At 35.9% G+C, this 9,746-nt stretch overlaps 1 long non-coding RNA gene across 1 annotated transcript; it reads right to left on the bottom strand.

The window, feature by feature from the left end:
* Positions 1–596: 596 nt before the first annotated feature.
* Positions 597–4,653, bottom strand: LOC104003581 (uncharacterized). The gene is made up of 3 exons (XR_676253.3): positions 4,623–4,653; positions 2,663–2,842; positions 597–1,223 (listed from the first exon to the last, which is right to left on the bottom strand). It is a non-coding gene; the product is annotated as an uncharacterized LOC104003581 (long non-coding RNA).
* Positions 4,654–9,746: the final 5,093 nt, after the last annotated feature.

Here is a 9,746-nt window from a genome sequence, read left to right as displayed (position 1 = left end):
GAGTTATACCCAGGGTTCATCAACTGGGACAAATCTTGGTCTTTGTGTCTGACAAATATTCTATTAGATCAAACCTTGAAGAGTAAGATCATTTTAAATTACATTAGAGACATGGACAAAAGTTAAAGTTTAAATGCTAGCAACTATGGTTAAGACTTTGCATAAATTATGTTATTTAATCCTCTCAATAACACTGTGAGTTTGGAATTTTTTTCCTCAACTTACACAGGAAGCTTAGGGTTTATGTAACCTACAAAGATCCCTCAGGTAGTGTGAAAACAGAGCTGCAACTTTAACTTTTTCTCAGTGTAAATGTAAAATTATTCATCTGAAAAAAAAGAGAAAGAGAAAAAAAGAGCTTTACTATTATCTTGCTCATGGAGATTCAGTCACTATTCATCAACTGTGAACATGTGATTAAGTATGTTGGATAGCTAGATATTAAATCAACTTCATGAGGCTTTAGATCATTTCAGGGCAGTTGTAACTATTGCCATTAAATTGATTTGCAATGTAAATGAATAAGTTATCATTTCAATTTTGTTAAAAAGGCTATCATAACACTATGGATTGATTTCAGATCATTAAACTGTACATAGTTGTTTCAGTTATTTATTACTGTGTAACAAATCACCCGAAAATTTAGTAGCTTAAAAGAACAACAACCTTATTTGCTCATGATTCTGTCATCTGGACTGGGCTCAGCTGGGCGGCTTGTCTCTGCTCCATGTGGCATTAGCTGGATTGACTCATGTATCTGCAGTCAGTTGGCAGCTCTGCTAGGCCTAGATGATGCAAGATGGCCTCATTCACAAGTCTGGCACCTCAGTTGGGAAGACTGGAATAGCTAGGGTCTGGCTGTTTTTTCCTCCCCTTCAGGGCTTCCATACCCACATGGCCTCTCATGCTTAAGGAGTTTATGTCAGATTTTCTCATGACATGAGGCATCTCACTTCCATTATATTCCCAATACAATGTATTCAAATTTTCATGATCAGCACACTTAAAATTGTTATGGGACTCTAAATTATTGTTTAGGAAGATGATCACATCTTTTGCAACCTAACAGGTAATAGGTCTTCCAGCAAAGAAAGCATCCCATCTTCAGCTGCTAGCCATAAAAATGGGTGTATATAGAGCATAATGACTGCATCTCCTTCACCTTTCCTATAATGATCCCATCTTCATACGCACCATATGCGAGGGAATGATTGCATCTCTTTCTGCAACGTAATTATAACAAGGTTATCAGCAATGCAACAATCCTAATTTCCACCTGAAATGCAATTGATATCATCATTATGGGCAATATAAGGAGCATATCTCTACCATAAATGTAGATAACACATTGTCTTTTGCACACTAGAGATTGCATTTCTTCAGGAAATGCAATAACAGATCTATCTGTAGTGCAATGATCCCATCTATTCGTGCAAGTTAATTATCACTTTTCCACTTGCCAAGCCATAATGATAAGTATTCCTATAGGCCAATGATTGCATCTCTGCCCTCAGGGTAATGATCACATATGCAATGTGAGATAACAAAATTATCTTCAGGGCAAAATTCAGTATCCACTTTAACCTAAAGGTAGTAGGCATATCGTCAGTGCTGTGATGCCAACTTCCCCTGCAGTGACTATGGGTGACAGACATTACTGCAGCATGTATTCACATCTACCTGGATGTGTAACAGTGAACTTTGTAGGAAGTCAAAGTCCTACTTAGAGGTAGCATAGCGACCGCAACAAAAGTGCTAAGAATAAATAAATATGAATTTAAATAGATGCCACCATGTAGTCCATGTGGCTTGGGGTCTATGGCTTAGCTTCTCTGAATCAGGTTGCAAAACTGAGAATGATAACACCTTTTTCTGTAAAAATATTAGCATAAACATTACATTTCTCAACTTAGAGCCTAGTCCTTAAGTCAAGTTTATTAATTTTCTTCTCCTTCCCATTGATCTCTGGACCATATCCTTGTCCAGATTCCCCCAGGATCTGAATCCATTAGCACCTCTCCCCAGTCCAGCATCAACTAAAATTTGCACATACTTATTCTTAAGCTCTTCCTCTTATCCTTTCTTCTGATATTTTTTTTCCCCATTTCTGCCTGCAAATGTGCTTCTGCCTCTGTATTAGTCCGTTCATGCACTGATAAAAAGAAGTACCTGAAACTGGGTAATTTATTTTAAAAAGAGGTTTAATTGGCTGACAGTTCCATGGGCTGTACAGAAAGCATGGCTGGGGGCGCCTCAGGAAACTTTCGATCATGGTGAAAGGAGAAGCAGTCACATCTTGCATGGTCAGAGCAGGAGGAAAAGACAGAAGGGGGGAGGTGCTACACACTTTTAAACAACCAGATCTCATGAGAACCCACTGTCATGAGAACAGTAAAGGGGAAATCCAGCTCCATGATCCAATTACCTCCCACTAGGCCTCTTCTCCAACATTGGAGATATAATTTGACATGAGATTTAGGCAGGGACACAAATCCAAACCATATCAGCCTCCTATATCTTACAATGCTATTTACAGACTCTGATTCAATTAGTTCCATTGGAAATACATTTTCTTAGTTTCTAAAATTGTTCTGCCTGTTTTCTTGCTTGCTGACCATCATCTGTCTACATATTCAAGATAGAAACCTGGACAGCAACTCACTTCTCACTGTAATTTACTCTGTATTTCCAATCAGGTACTATGTGCTGTTGATTCAACCCCCTTAATGTTGACTGCTATGCTGACCTTTAGTCTGTCTCCATTGCTACCATCCTAGTCCAGGCCTTCAGCACTGTTCCCATAAGTGGATATTTAACTTGTCTTGAGTTGTGAAAGTATTTTCTAAGGAAAAAGGAAGAGATTTATGGATATTAGTGTATTAAAGTTCTGAAATGTCATTAAGTCATAAATAACAAGAAACAGTGGAAAATTTTTAAATGGACAAAAAGTCTTTGCTAGGCATTTTCCAGAAAAAAGTATTAATATTCTTGGTAAGCAAAGAAGTTTTGAAAATTAACTATAAAATTATGAATGCCTCAAGAGAAAAAATAGGAAAATACATCAACAGGCAATTTATTAAAGAAATTCCAATAATGAATGTAAAACCATTTTAATGCCTATATTAATTTTTTAAAGTTCATATACATAATATCAGTTATCACATTTTCAAAGATGAAAGTAGACAATATTTCACACAAAAAAACTGTCCAATAACTTCCTTGCAAGTAACTTGTCCAAGTCTTTCTCTCTACAAAGACAGGTACACAAATAGACAAGTAGATATAGACATAAACATACGTGTAAAGAGAACTTACAAGGCTCGATAGGTAGGAAAGTTAAGTTTCAGAAATCTCAAAAAAAGTAAGCTACTATCAGTAATTGCAGTATTCAAAAGAAAATTTTAAGAAACTATTACACTCAAATATGTAGAAAGATATGACCCTTAAATGTAGAGAAAAGAAATAATTAAGGAGATAGTGTGTGTTCCTTAGTTATTTCTTTTCCCTACATTTCCCTACACTCACCCCCACACACATTTTTAGAGATAAACTGAATTAAGGATTAGTGAACATTTTTAAAATCCCAGCAATATTCACATTGAGCACAGAGAAGAGTATAATTGAGATTGTAGGGATGTTGAATCAGTAGCGAGGAGGATATTTTGAGAAAACATCTGAGAATAAAAAGTAGGAGAACAATGAGATAAAAATGGCAAGAAAGAAAATTTTAGAATGAACAAAGAATAGAGACCTAAAATAGAAATAATAGGTTATCTGAGGAAAGAGTCTTGGAAAGATTAGGAAAATGAAAAGAAAGACAATAACCACATTCGTAATAAGAGACATTTCCATAATATGGGGGAGAAACTGTATTGGTAAATTGCAGAGATTTACTGAGAAGTACATAAAAATAATAGAATTAATGGTCTATATTCTTCACCTTTTTAATGATGAGGATTTTCTAAATGCTAAAATCATTTTGGCAGAAAATAATAAAACTTACAAGAATTTTTAAAATATATAAATACAAATATGTTGACATCTTGGGAGGAACAAAAATTTGTCTAATCTGAGGCTTTTAATCTAAAACCTGAAATTCTAGAAGAGAAAATAGCCATGTCGATAAAGTTTTTACAAGAATAAGCTGTGTACTTTTTTGTTTGCTTTTTAAAAATGTGTTTTATTTATTTTTGCTTTTCTTTTTAATGAACGAATCCAAGTTGCTTTACCCTAAAGGAAAAGATAATTCTTTGTAAAATAAAAAAATATAGAAAATTATGCTGTTCTTGGTTGCAAGGAGCCAAAGTATGGGAAGAGAAGAAAATTTGAAAAATGTGCTTCCTCTTGGTTGAGACAAGGGACAAAATTCATATCAAATAAAGGTGAAAGGGGGAAAACAACTTTCAGTAAAGCACCAAAAACAGTTTTTAAAAATCCATTCCTATTTGTTTTCTGCCTGGTTAAAATAAGTGCAAATTTCAGCATTTTGCAAAGATATGTAATATAAAATTAATGTTAAAGTAACACAAATATGTTCCTAAACCTTTAATTTTCAAAACTTAGAACTGTATGTTTGTTTCTACATGTACATAAAGAAAGAAAAATAAAAGCGAACTACATACCTTGTCTCAGCAGGACACCAGCTGGTAGTTTCTTCTAAAATGACAATGAAGGTGAGAGAGGTTAAATCATTATTTTCAAACGGCTAAGATAATGGCCATTATCCTTAGCAAACTAACGCAGGAACAGAAAACCAAATACTGCATGTTGTCATTTATAAGTGCGAGCTAAATGATGAGAACACATGGACACACAGAGGGGAACAACACACACTGGGACCTTTCAGAGGGTGGAGGATGGGAGGAGGGAGAGGATTGGGAAACAACAACTAATGGGTACTAGGGTTAATACCTGGGTGATGAAATAATCTGTACAACAAACCCCCATGACATGTTTACATGTTTACCTAAGTAAAAAACCTGAGCTTGTACCCCTGAATTTAACAGTTAAAAGTTAAAAAAAGAAATGGCTAAGATACTTTTTAAGTAGTAGTAACAGTATGCTGGAGAAGTGTATGGTTTTCAAAGCAAAAGGAAAAACTAGAAAAAAAAGGTAGGAGGGATTATATATATGAATGTGTGTGTGTGTGTGTGTGTGTACATTATAACATTTAAAGCATTGCACAAGGCAAAAATGCTGCTATCACCATGATAATTCACCAGAAGGTTAAAACAATCACAAAAAATCTTAGAAGAAAGGAGAAAAAAGTCACAATCATTGAAGGGCAACAACATTGCCTAAATGGAAGCCCTCACCAAATCGTGTGTTTATCAACTCTATGACTTATTTTCTTTTACTCCTGAATAGAAGTCCATCCTGTCATGGCCTCTTGGTGAGCTAATGATTTCTGAAACATGCATCTTGTCTTTGTAAGAGGTCTTGTGTCTCACTACACCTCCCATCTCCCTTCCCCTCCCTTTAACTGTGAACTAGACTTAGTAACCTTCTTATAAATATTAATAACAGGGTAGAGAAAGGGGGAAATAATAGCTTTACAGCAGGGAATTTGGAGACATTCATTAACTACATAATCAAAGTTAATATCACCAGTAATAAGACATTTTAATATCACGTCCCACTGATAAGATGTGATGAGATGATGTATTAGGCCATTCTCACATTGCTATAAGGAAATACATGAGACTGGATCATTTATAAAAAGAAGAGATTTAATTGGCTCATAGCTCTGCAAGTTGTACAGGAAGCATGATTCTGGCATCTGCTCAGCTTCTGGGGAGGCCTCAAGAAACGCAATCATAGTGGAAGGCAAAGGGGGAGCAGGCATATCACATGGCCAGAGCAGGAGCAAGAGAGAGAAGGAGAGGTGTTACACATTTTTAAATGACCAGATCTCAGGATAAGTCACTCATGTCCTCCTAGGACAATACCAAGGGGGCTGGTGCTAAATCATTCATGAGAAATCTGCCCCCATGATCCGGTCACTTCCCACCAGGCCCCACCTCCAACACTGAGGATTATATTCTAATACAAGATTTGGGCAGGGACTTACATCCAAACTATATCAGAAGGGTACATGAGCTCTGTCGTATTCGTTCCCCCAAATTAATAACCTCAGTCTGTTCATGAGAAAACATCAGATAAACTCAAAATTAAGGACATTATACAAAATATCAGACTGGTACTTTCAAAAGCATCAAGGTCATGAAATTCAAGGAAAGACAGAAACTCTTCTAGACTGGAGAAGACTAAGCATACATTACTAAATGCAATATGTCTTGGATTAGATCCAGGTCCAGAAAAACCAAAGAGGGGAGATCCAAAGAATGCCTATTACACTTAGTTAATAGTGTATATGAATGTTAATGTCTTAGTTTTGATAAATTTACCGTGGTTATAGAAGATGTTAACATTAGGAGCTAGGTGAAGGCTGTATGACAACACTACGCTTCCTTTGCAACTCTTCTGTAAACCAAAAATAATGGCAAAACAATCTTTTTTTTAACAATTCATAGAAGGCAACCTACGATTATGATTATTATTATTATTATTATTTAATTCCGGTATACAAGTGCAGAACATGTAGGTTTGTTATGTAGGCATAGGTGAGCCATGGTGGTTTGCTGCACTTATCAACCCATCATCTAGGTTTAAAGCCTTGCATGCATTGGCTGTTTGCCCTAATGCTCTTCCTCCCATCAGCCCCCATCCCCCTACTGGCCTTGGTGTGTGTTGTTCCCCTCCCTGTGTCCATGTGTTCTCATTGTTCAACTCCCACTTATGAGTGAGAACATGAGGTGTTTTGTTTTCTGTTCCTGTGTTAGTTTGCTGAGGATGATGGCTTCCAGATTCATCTGTGGTGTTTTAAGATATGCATGTGTGTACATGCTTGAGCCTCCCAGACCTCCCATGGACCTGCACAATGCTAGAGACAAGGCAACTTTTGGTTAAATAAACAGACTTTTTAGTAACCAACACACCAATCCTAAAAAATCAAGAAGCACCAGGAAAAGGGCAAGTTTTGAAATTGGCCTCTTCATAACTTTTCTCATTGCACTCTTTATTATATTTATGTATATGTATATATTTTCCTTGTCTTTTATTTTATTTAGGCACTTTCTAGAGTTCAACTGTCGCTCAGGGCATCAAACTAATTTTCTCCTCAGCAATGATTGCAGAGCTGCATGCGTAATGAACCCCGTTATTGCTCTTGTTATTAAGTAGGCCGTTTGGGGACATGGATGGGAGGGAGGCCACAATCTAAAAGGCAATGGCTCTTCCTAGCACTGCCTGCCCCCACTCATAGACTGAGACCATTGCACAAAAAAAAATAACACATAGAAAAAGAGGCAAATGATCCTGCTCCTTGATGTGAGGAAATGTCAAGGGTTTGCATTGGCTTTAAGGCACTGACTTTTGTTATTTATTTCATGCAAAATAGAATCATTCTTTATTGACCACTTGAAAAGACTGCATATATTGAAAACCAACACCGTGTCAGCATTTGCCTTGGGTATTTTATGAATGTTATCTCATTTAATCCTCACAGCAAGTCTATGAAGACAACGTACTCATCCTGTTTATAGTTAGGAAATTGAGGCTGAGAGATGCTAAACGACCTGTCTAAAGTTTTCTACATGGTCCGCAAGCGGTAAAGTCCAGTAGAGTGGTAGACTAGTCTAGACATCCCAAGGATGTGCTTTCATACCTTTGTAGTTACAGGAGCAGGAAGCAATCCTGTTTCCTGTTTTTCTATGTGGTCATAAACAGCAGGGTTCCCAAATTTTAATGTGTATTTGAATAAGCTGAGACCTAATTAAACTGAAGATTCTGATGAAGTAGGTGTAGGGTGGGTCCTGACTTTCCCATTTCTAATAAGCTCCCAGGTGATGCCAATGCTGTTGGGCCATGGTTCACACTTCCAGTAGCAAGGATGAAAGACAAGACTGAAATCTATTGTTATGGAGTCACACCTTAGATTTAAAAGGGAAAAGTGGAAATTAATGGTAAAATTCAAATATAGTAGTTAAACATTATCTAGTATTAAATTATTGGCTGTACAGCCTGGCCAACATGGCTAAAACCTGTCTCTACTAAAAATACAAAAGTTAGTCAGGAGTGGTGCCAGGCACTGTAATCCCAGCTACTCAGGAGGCTGAGGCAGGAGAATCATTTGAACCCCAGAGGCAGAGGTTGCAGTGAACCGAGATCACGTCGCTGCACTCCAGCCTGGGCGACAGAGTGATACTTGGTCTCAAAAAAAAAAAAAAAAAAATTACCAACTCTAGTTAGATTTTATAGATTGAATAGACTTATCCTAGGGCTTACAGCTTAGGGTAGACCTCAAAATAAATCAGGAAGAATAAAAACCACTATAAAATGCATATGGTTTCAGGGACAGAATAAGAAGGAAAAGGATTTCTATAAGTGTGTTCGTGATCTCACATGTAGCCATGCCCAGCTTCCTATCCTCTAGTCTTCCTTAAAAAAACACTAAAGGACCAACTTGTTCCCTTATTAGTAATATTTTAGTAAGACCAAGGGAGACTCATCTGTTAAAGAATGGAAGGAAAGACTGAATACCTTAGTTGTTACACTTTGGGAAAGCTTCTCTAAGCTCCAATAGCTTATCTTTAAAAACAAAGTTAAGTACAGTATCAGATACATAAAAAGTGTTCAGCAAATTCTTGTTCTCTAGCATGTCTCTCCTCCCCAGTTAATTTTTTGTACTCCTCACTCTGTCTTTCTCAGATATATATGTTACAGACATTTTCTTCCAGTCTGTACCTTTGCCTTTTCATTATCTTTCAATGGCACTTTCTGAAAAGAAGTCTAATTTTTATAAGTCCAGTTTATCATTTTATTTTCTTTTATAGTTAGCGTAAACCATTTTCTATCAAAGAAATTTTTGCCAAATTCAAGTACTTAAAGATTTTATCTTGTATTTTCTTTTAAAACTTTTGTAGTTTTAGGTTTTATATAGGTATATGATCCATTTTGAGTGATTTTACACAGAGGATGAAGTAAAATTTGAGATTTATTTTCATGTGGATGTTATTTCAGCACCATTTTTTGAACAACTATCATGTCCCCCATTAAATCACCTTGGTATCATTGTCAAAAATCGGTTTAGCTCATATGTGTTAATATATTTCTGGGCTCACTATTCTTCTATTGATTTACATATCTATGCTTACATCAATATCATGCCATCTTGATAACTATTTTTATAGTAAATCTAGAAATCAAATAATGTATTAAGTAGCTCTCCAACTTTGTTATTCTTTTACAACATTGCTTTGGCTATTCTTTAACTTTCCATATAAATTAAAAAATAAAATTTCAAATATCTGTAAAATAGGCATGTGGAGATTTTGAATGGGATTGTGTTGAATCTCTAGATCAACTTGAGTAAAACTGGCATCTAAAAAATTTTAGCCTTAATATCCACCAAGATTTATTTAGTGTTTTTCAGTATATAGGGCTTGCACATATTTTGTCAATTTTCTTCTCAATATTACATTCTTCTTAAAGCTATTGTGACTGGTGTGGTCTTAAATTTTGTTTCCATGTGTCCTCAGCTATTATGTAAAATACTATTGATTTGTGTGTATTGACTTTGTATCCTACAATGTCACTAAATTCACTTGTAGGTTTTAGTATTTAAAAAAATTTTTTTAGAGTTTTCTATATGGAGTCTCATGGATAGGCTCTCCAGGATTATGTTG

Source organism: Pan troglodytes, chromosome 21 (genome assembly GCF_028858775.2).
Source record: "Pan troglodytes isolate AG18354 chromosome 21, NHGRI_mPanTro3-v2.0_pri, whole genome shotgun sequence".
Taxonomy (NCBI): Eukaryota; Metazoa; Chordata; class Mammalia; order Primates; family Hominidae; genus Pan; species Pan troglodytes.
This window is presented reverse-complemented; position numbering and strand designations above follow the sequence as displayed.